This window comes from Neofelis nebulosa, chromosome 3 (assembly GCF_028018385.1).
Source record: "Neofelis nebulosa isolate mNeoNeb1 chromosome 3, mNeoNeb1.pri, whole genome shotgun sequence".
NCBI lineage: Eukaryota > Metazoa > Chordata > Mammalia > Carnivora > Felidae > Neofelis > Neofelis nebulosa.
The window spans coordinates 83,470,488-83,481,570 of NC_080784.1; the positions used below are offsets into that span (position 1 = coordinate 83,470,488).

Sequence of the window (11,083 nt, forward strand, 5' to 3'; positions counted from 1 at the left end):
ATAATGCACTCAATGAGTATCTTTTGAATGAATCTATTTATCTATCAAATTCTATAATCCTGGTGTACATTCTGAGTTCCTATGGGTAGGGCAAAATTCCAATTCTAAATGTATATAAAACAGAGTAGTGTCCTAATTTGGCATTATAGATCCATCATATATAACTTGATACAGCTGTTAAAAGAGAGGAGGCTGCAAGGCATAGTAAATAGTAGAGAATGCACCCTTCTCAATGCTGATGACATGGTTTTATTAATACAGACCACGATTTTCCTTTAGAGCTGCTGAACCTATTGCCTACTTACTGTCAGAACAGTTTAACATCAACTGTGCTACAGCGAAAACCATTGTATTTGACAGACATTCTCCAGTATTTAAATGAACAATACTAAGTAACCCCATACAACAGGTCAACTCATTCAGCTATTGGAATGTATATTTTGCTGTTAACTTACGCTGGTGGGACCATGAGGATACAATTCTACTGAAAAAAAAAATAGACATTCACCAAAGGCCAGGCTGAACTGCTTTTATGGTCAAAGCAGCCCGTTGGTAGTTTACAGAGTGCCTGGCTCTCTAGGAACCACCCTCCTCCCTGCTTACAGAAGAGGATCCTAATCCCTCCCGCCAGCCGCCTTTGCCTCGCTCAAGATTACATGAGTCTTTAGATTCTGAGGAAAGCTGCCAGCTGCCTTGACTGGAAAAAAAGATAAGAGAAACCTTGCTGAGGAGAGGGAGGGGCCAAGACTAGGAGGGAGTAGAGTGGAGCTCCTGGAGGGAGCTGAGGGGATGAAACCCAAAGAAGAGATATGCCCGCAAAACAAGTTGGAATAGTGAACAAAGGCTCTTCAGTGCCTGGGCTGAGGTAGAATAACAAGGGGAGAACCCCATGGTGGTGCAGGAGGAAGATGGCGAAGGGGTGAGGTTACTGATTGCCAAGGGAAGGGGACAAAGGGAAGAAGAGCTCAGCTTCCTCATCTGTTCCTCCCTTTGCATCTAAGGTCTACCTTGCAGGGCTATACCTTTGTTTCTACCAGTTGAGCAACTGACATAAAAGAGAAAGCACAGACACCACTGAGAGCAGTTCTTTTTTTATTTTTAAAAACAATTAAAAAAATTTTTTTTCAATGTTTATTTACTTTTGGGACAGAGAGAGACAGAGTATGAACGGGGGAGGGTCAGAGAGGGAGACACAGAATCTGAAGCAGACTCCAGGCTCCGAGCTGTCAGCACAGAGCCCGACGCAGGGCTCAAACTCACAAACTGTGAGATCATGACCTGAGCCAAAGTCGGATGCTTAACTGACTGAGCCACCCAGGCGCCCCTTTTAAAAATTTTTTTAATGTTTATTTATTTCTGAGAGAGAGAGAGAGAGAGAGAGAGAGAGTGAGAAAGAGAGGGAGAGGGTGAATATGAGTGGGGGAGGGGCAGAGAGAGAGGGAGACACAGAATCTGAAGCAGACTCCAGGCTCTGAGCTGTCAGCACAGAGCCTGACATGGGGCTCAAACTCACGACCATGAGATCATGACCTGAGCCAAAGTTGGATGCTTAACCTACTGAGCCACCCAGGTACCCCAGGAGCAGTTCTAAAGCAACAGAAATACTGTGGGCCCATCAGGGAGATGCTGTTCCTGAAGCAGTTATTGGAAGTGTGAACAAAGCCTGGTGATAGTTAACACCAGCCTTCAAACCTTCTCAGGCCCAAATTGTCTTCCACCATTTATGGCACAAGACCCTAGGGTCTCAAGTGAATACTCATCTGAGGATTTGAGCAGAGTCAGTATTACTTTTTGAGAAAATAATTTGGCCTTGTTTATTAGGAAAACCCTGTGTCCTGATTCTTCACAGAGGTAGAGAATATCTACTAGAGAATGTCAGGCTGCTAAGGAACTTTAAAAAATAAGGTTTTTTTTTCGTGCCATGTGTGGCATTTTAAAAGGCAGTATGAAATATTGGCATCTCAGATCCCGGTAGAGGATTCAATTATGACATGACAGTCATTTGCTTGCCAAAGCGTGGCCGCAACATCTGTTATGTTAAAGAAAGCTGTTAGGGCAGCTGGGTCAAGTAAATTCTGTAGAAAAAATTTTGTTTCAATGGAAAGCCGGCCTTGTGCATAGCAATCCCTTCCAGATGATACATAAGATAGATTCTAGCCCAGTGCAATGTCTTTGAGCTATTCTGCCACAGTGGTAGGCAACTGATAGATACGTATATTATGTCTGATCCAGCAGTGATTTTAATTTACTTCCTCTGCCACATGAAAAAAGTAGTTTGGCCCTATTTACAACGTTCCTTTAATCCTTGTGAATTTGTGCTGCTTTGACTTTTCCTTTGAACTGGTTTATAACATCTCTCTGGTTCCCTCATGTCATATGATTAAAAAAAAAAAAAAACCTCTATTACCCATGTTCATTTTAATGGCTGTATGGGAGCCATGATTTTACCATTTTCTGAAAATCATTTTTTAACAACTCTCTTCTCTGCTAGGCTTTCAAAGCACTTTTTCTCTACTAGAGGTAAGAAGAGAAACTAATATTTACATATTTTACCAAATGTTCTTCAAGTGACCCAAGGAAGCTTTGAAGTCAATTCATCAGGAAGAAAATTATTGCAGCCCAGCTCAAGCTCCACCAGGAGGCTGACACTTTTATTGTAAGCCTTGATGTTCTGGTGCTTTTTCAGGTGCCTCTGTTCTTATCATACGAATTCTTGTGAGCTGATTTCGCCCTGCTCTCTGGGGAGATAGCTTCAGGGCTTCTGAGCACCAGTAAGGTGAAGTTTGCCAGCTGCCCCCTCTTTTTGCTTATTCTGGGGCACTGTGACCTGCCCTAAATTGTTTTTGAGGAAGGTAGACTCTATTAATTCATAAAATAATTGCCATGCCCCTCCCTTTTCCTGCTATCAAATAGCCAAAATTCTTAAGGTTGCTCTGATGTTCAAAATGACAAATTTTATCTGAAAATGACGTTTTCAGGATGCAAGGAACTGGTAAGGACTATAAAGAAAACTTATTTCGCAAATTTTGTTCAAGTGTGGAGTGGAGTATTTTGTGTTGGTTTGCACTCAGCTGCAAGGACCAAGCAAGACAAAACCTCTGTCTTCAAGGAAGTCATAGGGGAAAAAAAAAAAACAACAACAAACAAACAACTCACACATACAACTAAATATAAAATAGTGGGAGAGATCATCCAGTAGCAGTGGCCGGCAAGGAGACAAGGGCACGACAGAGGGACACTGTGCCCTTCTTTGATGTGCAGAAAAGCTGGGTCTTAACTTAGATCATTGGATGTCAATCCGAAGTGTTGAGCAGCCTCACAAGATTCCAGGTCGATGTCATGCTTTTGAAAAAGAGTAGATAGAGTATATACATGGAATCAGTGGTATCCATGCAGAGAGAGAGTGCAAGATAGAATTTGATGATTTTGTAGAAGGTCTGCTTCAGCAGAAAACGATGAAACGTCTGAGTGGCATCAGGACACAGCAGGATGAGCTAATAAAGGGAGGGGAGTACACACCCCTGCCTCACCACCTGGGCAAGGAGGACCTTAGGCCCTGAGCTGAGCTACTGCTCCTGTAGGCTCCAGGCTCATTTTCATGTTATCTCTTCTCCACTGAAAAGCTCATTTACTGAAAACCTTTTTGTGAAGAGTAAGATTGTTCTATCCTATTAAAAAAATAATAATAACGTGAGATCAGGGCTATACTTAGCAGTATGAATACAATGGGAGAAACAGGATGGGGCCAAAAAGTGAATATAATTGCTTGGTAAAGAAATTTATCTAGAATTTTAATTGAACAGACTTGAGAGCTGTCCAGTCAGTTTACAGATGAGGAAACCAAGTCCCAAAGATGTTATATGATCACAATTTTTCCAATGATGTAAGGGTAGAGACATAAAAGTGTGTGCTCACACCATGATTGAATAGCACATACATTTTACCTCTGAAGCTACAGCTGCTTTTTTTGGTCAATACAGTGAATTAGCCTGCAAAACGTGTTGCTGTATCTCTAATCAGTCTACTTGTGAATGTAAAGAAGTCATTTGTAAAGGCTTTTGGCAGGCTAATGTGTTAGGCCTGGGGGAGAATTTCTCAGGTTTTGCTGGATATCCCATTATCTGAGCTGTTATCTAAGCTTCAGTGCTGGGAGGTCTCCTGGGCTAAAGCAGACAATCTAGTAACTGGGGAAGCTGAGATGGGTAGTGGTTGTGGTACCGCTAGCAGGATTTATCTCCTGGATTGGCCAGAATTAAGTGGAGCAAGAGCTACAGCTTTTTTGGCCAAGGTTCAGGGCTGGGCTCCTAGCCCAACAGGGAGCTAGGGTGAAAACCAGAAGCTGGGCAGGAGGCCAGTCAGATGAAATGGTAACTGAATTCCTGGGGGTCTCCATTTCCCTCCAGGAACACTGGACAAATGAATTCTGGATTCTGTTCACTCATGAGAAGGAAGCTTCAAATATATTGATAGACTGAGCCATCCCCAACTCAGAGCTCAGGTGGGGAGCAGTTGGGTAGGGTTGGGACAGTCAGGGATTGACAAGGATGGGCACTATCTTTTATAGATTTGGGGTTTCTAGGGCCACCTGGGTGGCTCAGTCAGTAAAGCATCTGACTTCAGCTCAGGTCATGATCTCACTGTTCGTGAGTTCGAGCCCTGCATCAGGCTCTGTGCTGACAGCTCAGAGCCTGGAGCTGGCTTTGGATTCTGCGTCTCCCTCTCTCTCTATCCCTCCCCTACTTGCACTCTGTCTCTCTATCCCTCAAAATAAATAAACATTAAAAAAAAATTATAGATTTGGGGTTTCTTATAAAAATATTACCTATAATAGTAGGGAATCCAGAAAAAGATAAAGAGGAAAAGTTAGAATTAACCATGAATTCATAAGACAATATTATAGATATTGTTAGTTAAACTGATTTTCCACTCAATATTTTGTGCACATTTTTGAGATCATTAAGTGTATATTTATTAGAAATAACTTATCTTGGGGCACCTGGGGGTTCAGTCGGTTAAGCCTTGACTTTGGCTCAGGTTATGATCTTGCAGTTTGTGGGGTCGAGCCCCATGTCAGGCTCTGTGCTGACAGCTTGAAGCCTGCTTCAGATTCTGTATCTCCCTCTCTCTCTGCCCCTCCCCCACTCGCTCTCTGTCTCTCTCTTTCTCTCTCAGAAATAAATAAACATTAAAAAAAAGAAATAGCTTTTCTTATTATACACATATAATGGATAATTGTCTAAGCTGGCATTAATTACCCCTGTTTGTGTAATTAATCTTAATTCTAATCACAGATTGAATTTAACAGTTGAGAAGGATGTGATAGTCATCCTGTCACTCTCCCTTTACAGATACAGAAACTGAGGTCCAGTTTGATTCAGTGATTTGCAAGTTTGAACATTGTAGGTTTTTTTTAATGTTAATTTTTGAGAGAGAGTGTGGGGTAGGGGCAGAGAGGGAAACAGGATTGGAAGTGGGCTCTGTGCTTACAGCAGAGAACCCAATGCAGGGCTCAAATTCACGAATCGTGAGATCATGACCTGAGCCAAAGTTGAACGCTTAACCAACTGAGCCTTCCAGGTGCTTCTGAACACTGTAGGATTAAACAGAGCCAAGGCTAAAATCACTCCAGTGTACTTTCTGTGATACCTTGAATTATTTATTTATTTCACAGGCATGTGGCTTGTCTGCATTGCCAGACTATGAGTTCCTTGAGGAAAGAGCTAGTGTTATGTGGTGCCTTGCTACTTCAAGTGTGTCTTCAGATCAGCAGTAATGGCATCATCTGGAAGCTGGTTAGAAATACAGAATCCCTTGGGGCGCCTGGGTGGCGCAGTCGGTTAAGCGTCCGACTTCAGCCAGGTCACGATCTCGCGGCCCGTGAGTTTGAGCCCCGCGTCAGGCTCTGGGCTGATGGCTCGGAGCCTGGAGCCTGCTTCCGATTCTGTGTCTCCCTCTCTCTCTGCCTCTCCCTCTCTCTCTGCCCCTCCCCCGTTCATGCTCTGTCTCTCTCTGTCCCAAAAATAAATTAAAAACGTTGAAAAAAAAAAAAAAAAAAAAAGAAATACAGAATCCCAGACTCCACCCCAGGCCCAATAAATCAGAATCTACATTTAACAAGATGCCTAGGTGATTCATATCCACACTAAAGTTGGAGTAGCACTGAAGGAATGGTTATTAAATATTTGTCGTTGTTATGGTGTTTGGTCCCCATCTTCACCTCCCATGGGGCAAATTCATGTGTTGAAACCTAATTTTCACTGTGATGATGTTCAGAGGAGGGTCTTTGAGAGGTTATTAGGTCATGAGGGCTGAACCCTTTGTCCGTGAACCAGGAAGTAGGTTCTCACCAGACACCAAATCTGCCAGGGCCTCTATCCTAGACTTCCCAGCCTCCAGATGTGAGAGAAATAAATTGCTGTTGTTTATAAGCTTACCCAGTCTCTGGTATTTTGTTATAGCAGCCTGAATGGACTAAGACAGTGGTATTAATTGTTTTGCTCATAGCAATGGAAACTGATTTCAAGTGCTTGAAAGCAAAAAGGAGAGGGATGGCATTTGTTGGAAGAGACTGATGTGTTATGGAGAATTGAAAAACAGACCTTGGGGATTAAGCTTCAGAGACCTTAGAGATAGGATTTGGTTGACTTTTTCTACGGGGCTTTAGCATAAATGTGACTCCTGGTAGCAAAGTCTTTCCATTCTGAGTTGTAAATGCCAGAGAGAGAGAGAGAGAGAGAGAGAGAGAGAGAGAAAGAGAATACCTTCCCTTGAACCAGGTTTATATTCTCTTCATCGGTGCCCAAGATGCAAGGTCATGAAGCAGCATGGCCATTGGACCCCACCCCTGCAGCCATAAGCCATTCCTGGAGACGGAGGGTCGTTGCAAGATAGGCACCATTATAAAAGTTGCTGGCTGTAATTTTAAAACTAAAGTGGTCATGTTTTCTGCTAATAACTGAGCATAGAAGTATGAGAAGAACCTATTTTAGTCTTTTCCCTTCTGCAGCCCCTGTTTCTCTGATTTTCTTTGTTGCTGTTTTTCTATCAAAGAGATCATACATTCTAATGATTTCAGCAATTAACATTTTGCTAGTGACACCCAAATGTACTTCCAGCTTGAATCTCTTTTCTGAGTTCCAGCCTCATATCTCCAAATGTTCTGTCACTACTTAAAGTTCAACATGGCCAAAATTGGGTTCATCATATGTCCCTCCCAATCTCTTTATTTCTATCAAGATGCTACTGTTTTCCATGATAACTAGCATCTGGGGCTCCTTCCTTGTTTTTCAGATTTCAAATCCTGAACTTTAAAATGTAGATTTCTTTAATATCTTCCTTCTATCCTGACTGCTAACCAGAGTTCAAATCTTCATCCACTCTGATTTAGATCATGGTCTGTTACCTGGCCATGCCCCTCCTTCTTTCAAATCTTTCTTTCTTACCATTGCCATGTAGATTTTCTTAGATTCCACTTGCATCATACTACTGCCCACCTCAAAAATACTGAGTCCTAATTCAGGGTATTTTATTTTATTTTTCAGGATATTTTATATATAGACATAAAATATAAATATATAGATATAAAATATAAATATATAGATATAAAATATAAAATATAAATATATAGATATAAAAGATCTAATTTGGTCTAATCGTTCAGGATCCAATCCAAAAATATAAAATAGATATATTTTATATAAAATATAAAATATAAATATATAGATATAAAATATAAAATAGATTTTATATATAGATATAAAAAAATATATATATCTTGTGGTTGTCACCATAACATTGGTAACTGGGAGATCCCCACTGTTAATGATCTACTTAAAAATTATTTGAAAAGAAATTTTTCTAGAAATATTCTATGAGATAGATAGCCAACTCTATTAGACATGAATAGCATTAGACATTCTTTATGTTGACATAAAGAATAATGCGTTAGCATAACCATCGACCTGTTAGAGGAAAAACTATTTCTTCTACTCACACCAGCATTTCTGACACCCAGCCTGTGGGTTTTGTACACCAAGAAATTCTCCAACTCTCTGGACACCAACCGGATGTCCTATAATTCAGTTAGGACATTAACTACCTGGAGCTAGTGTAAACTCCACACATTAAGGGCGCTGGCCCATAAGACTGCACCCCACTTGGGATGCCAATTGCACCTCTAGGCTGTCACCTGTGCTTCTGACTGAATGGCTATGCATCAGAGGTTCCCATGATCCCTTCCCCAGGTTTGATAATTTACCAGAATGGCTCAATAGAACTCAGGAAAAGTGCTTAATTTGTTAGATTACTGATTTATTATAAAAGGATACAACTCAAGAGCAGCCAGTTGGAAAAGATGCATAAGACAAGGCGTGCAGTGCCTCCATGTCCTCTGGGCAGGCCACCCTCCCAGCCCACCTAGATATAGACATGTTCAGGAACGTGGAAGCTCTTGAAACCCTATAATTAGGGTTTTTAGTGTAGGTTTTATTAAGTAGGCACCATTGATTAGATCATTAGCCATTAGTGCTTAACTCCAGCTCCTCCTTCTCCCCTCCCCAGAGATCTGGGGGGTGGGGCTGAAAGTTCCAACCCTCTAATCACCTGGTTGGTTTCCCTGGCAACCAGCCCCCAACCTAAGCTATTCAAGAGCCCCAGCCACCAGTTATTTTGTTAGCATACGAAAAGACACATCGTTTTGGAGATTCCAAGGGATTTAGGAGCTGTAAACCAGAAAACAGGGACAAAGACCAAAATATATATTTCTTTTAATATCTCGGTGTCACACCTATTTGTTTTTTTTAACTTTTTATTTTGAAATACTTTCAGAGTTTCAAAAAAAGTTACAAAAATAGAGAGTTTCCATATGCTTTTTATTCAGGTTCCCCAAATATTAATATGTTCTAACTGTGGTATAATAATCAAAACCAGCAAGTTAACATTGAAACAATATTAACTAATGTACAGACTTCATTCAAATTTTGCCATTTATCCCACTAAAGTTCTTTTTATGGCCCAGGATCCAATCCAAGATTCTGCACTGCATTTAATTGGCATGTCACTTTAGTTTCCTCTAATCTAGGACAGTTCTGAAGGTTTCATTTGTTGCTCGTGACTTTGACACTTTTGAAAAGTTCTGGCCAGTTATTTTTGTGGAATGTCTTTTGATTTAGATTTGTTTGATACTTCCTCATGTTGAAACATGCATGTTGAATTATGCCTCCGTGCAAGAATACCACCAAAGTGATGTAATATCCTTTTCAGGCCTATCAGGAGATACATGACATTGGTTTGTCTCACTGTAGGTGATAATTTTGATCACTTGGTTAAGAAGGTGTCTGCAAGATTTTTGCATATACAATTACTATTTCGCCTTTATGATTAATAAGTATTTTGTGGGAAGATATGTTGAGACCATGTAATATCCTGTTTTTTACCATCCTTTTGCTTACTAATTTTTTAATTCATCAATTATCCTAGCCTACAATAATTACTAAGTCAGGTATTGCCAAATGGTAATTTTCTTATTTCCATCATTCAGTCTACATTTATTAGTTGGAATTCTGCTGTAATAAAGAGCTGTCTCTTTTTCCACATGTACTTATTTATTCAATTATTTTTGAATTTATTCAAATATTTATTCAATTCACAAGTCAGTATGGACTTGTGAATGTTTATTCTATGAGTTATAATCTATTATATTACTACTTATTTTCTTGTTCAAATTGTCCATATTTAGCTATTAGATTCCGTTCAGAATCTGTGACCTTTCAACATGCCTACATCATTTTGTTGTTGCTGTTGTTGTTGTTGTTGCTTACTTTTCGGCCAGAAAGTTCCAGCTCATCTTGTATTTCTCCTGCCCTAGTCCTGGAATCAGCCATTTCTCTCCACATCCCTGGTTATTTCTATTGCCATGAGGAGAATGACATTTGGAAACCAAGATCTGGGTTCCTGGTGTGTTCATTCCTACTGTAGTGTCATTGCTTCTAGGCTTCTCAGTGGACAGAGCTGGGAAGTGTATGCATATATATATATATGTACATATATATGTATGCATATACATATGCATATATGTCTACTTCTATAACATTAACTTTTAATGTGCTTTCTGTGGGGTCATAGATAGGTGACTTGTAGCTATCTTTTAAAAATTTTTTTTTCAGTGTTTTATTTATTCTTGAGAGAGATGTTTTATTTATTCTTGAGAGAGAGAGAGAGGGAGAGCATGAGCGAGGGAGGCACAGAGTGAGAGAGGGACACAGAATCTGAAGCAGACTCCAGACTCTGAGCTGTCAGCACAGAGCCCGAGGTGGGGCTCAATGAGGAGCCGTGAGTTCATGACCCAAGCCAAAGTCGGATGCTCAACCAACTGATCCACCCAGGCGCCTGACTTGTAACTATCTTTGTGGATATCTTTTACTGGTTCACTTTGTATTTAAAAAGAAAATATGAAATAATAGTTAGAATTGGTTTAGCTGCATAAAATAAACAACTTTGAAATATTTCCAAACAGTATTTGAAACAAGATAAAGGTCGATTTTTCCATTTTTCTATTTTGTAAAAGAAGTTTGGAAGTAGACAGGGTGGAATGGAAGTGTCACAGTCATTAAGGACCTAGACACTATCCATGTTTGTGTTCTACCAATCCTAACGTGTGGCTTCTGTTTTCAAAGTCATGTCACAACTTCAGATAATGGTCCAATATGTCTGTTAGAGTTCCAGCCATCACGTCCACATTTCAGGCTGGAAAAAAGTAGAAAGGAATAAGGGCAAAAGGAGTCTCTGTCCCAAGTGACTCAACCCTTTCTAGAAGTCACCTGACAACTCTGCAGACATTTCACTGGCTACCCCATCAACATATAAGGCCAAGAAGTGATAACTTTTAATTGGGACATTGTGGCTAGAATGAAAAGTTTCATGATCATGCATTGCTGGGCCCACATTTGAGGTGGCCCCTGTCAGCTGAAGTGGCCTTCTTTGGATATAATGTAACTTTCCCATAGAGTAGAAATTAGTCACCAATTGTTTCCTTGGTTTCCATTGTTTCAATGGTTGTTTCCATCCCATTCCTCCCACTGAAGAC

At 40.4% G+C, this 11,083-nt stretch overlaps 1 pseudogene; it reads left to right on the forward strand.

Annotated features, from left to right (window-relative positions):
- Positions 1-889: 889 nt before the first annotated feature.
- Positions 890-3,560, forward strand: LOC131508009 (NADH dehydrogenase [ubiquinone] iron-sulfur protein 5-like; annotated as a pseudogene).
- The last annotated feature ends 7,523 nt before the right edge of the window (positions 3,561-11,083 follow it).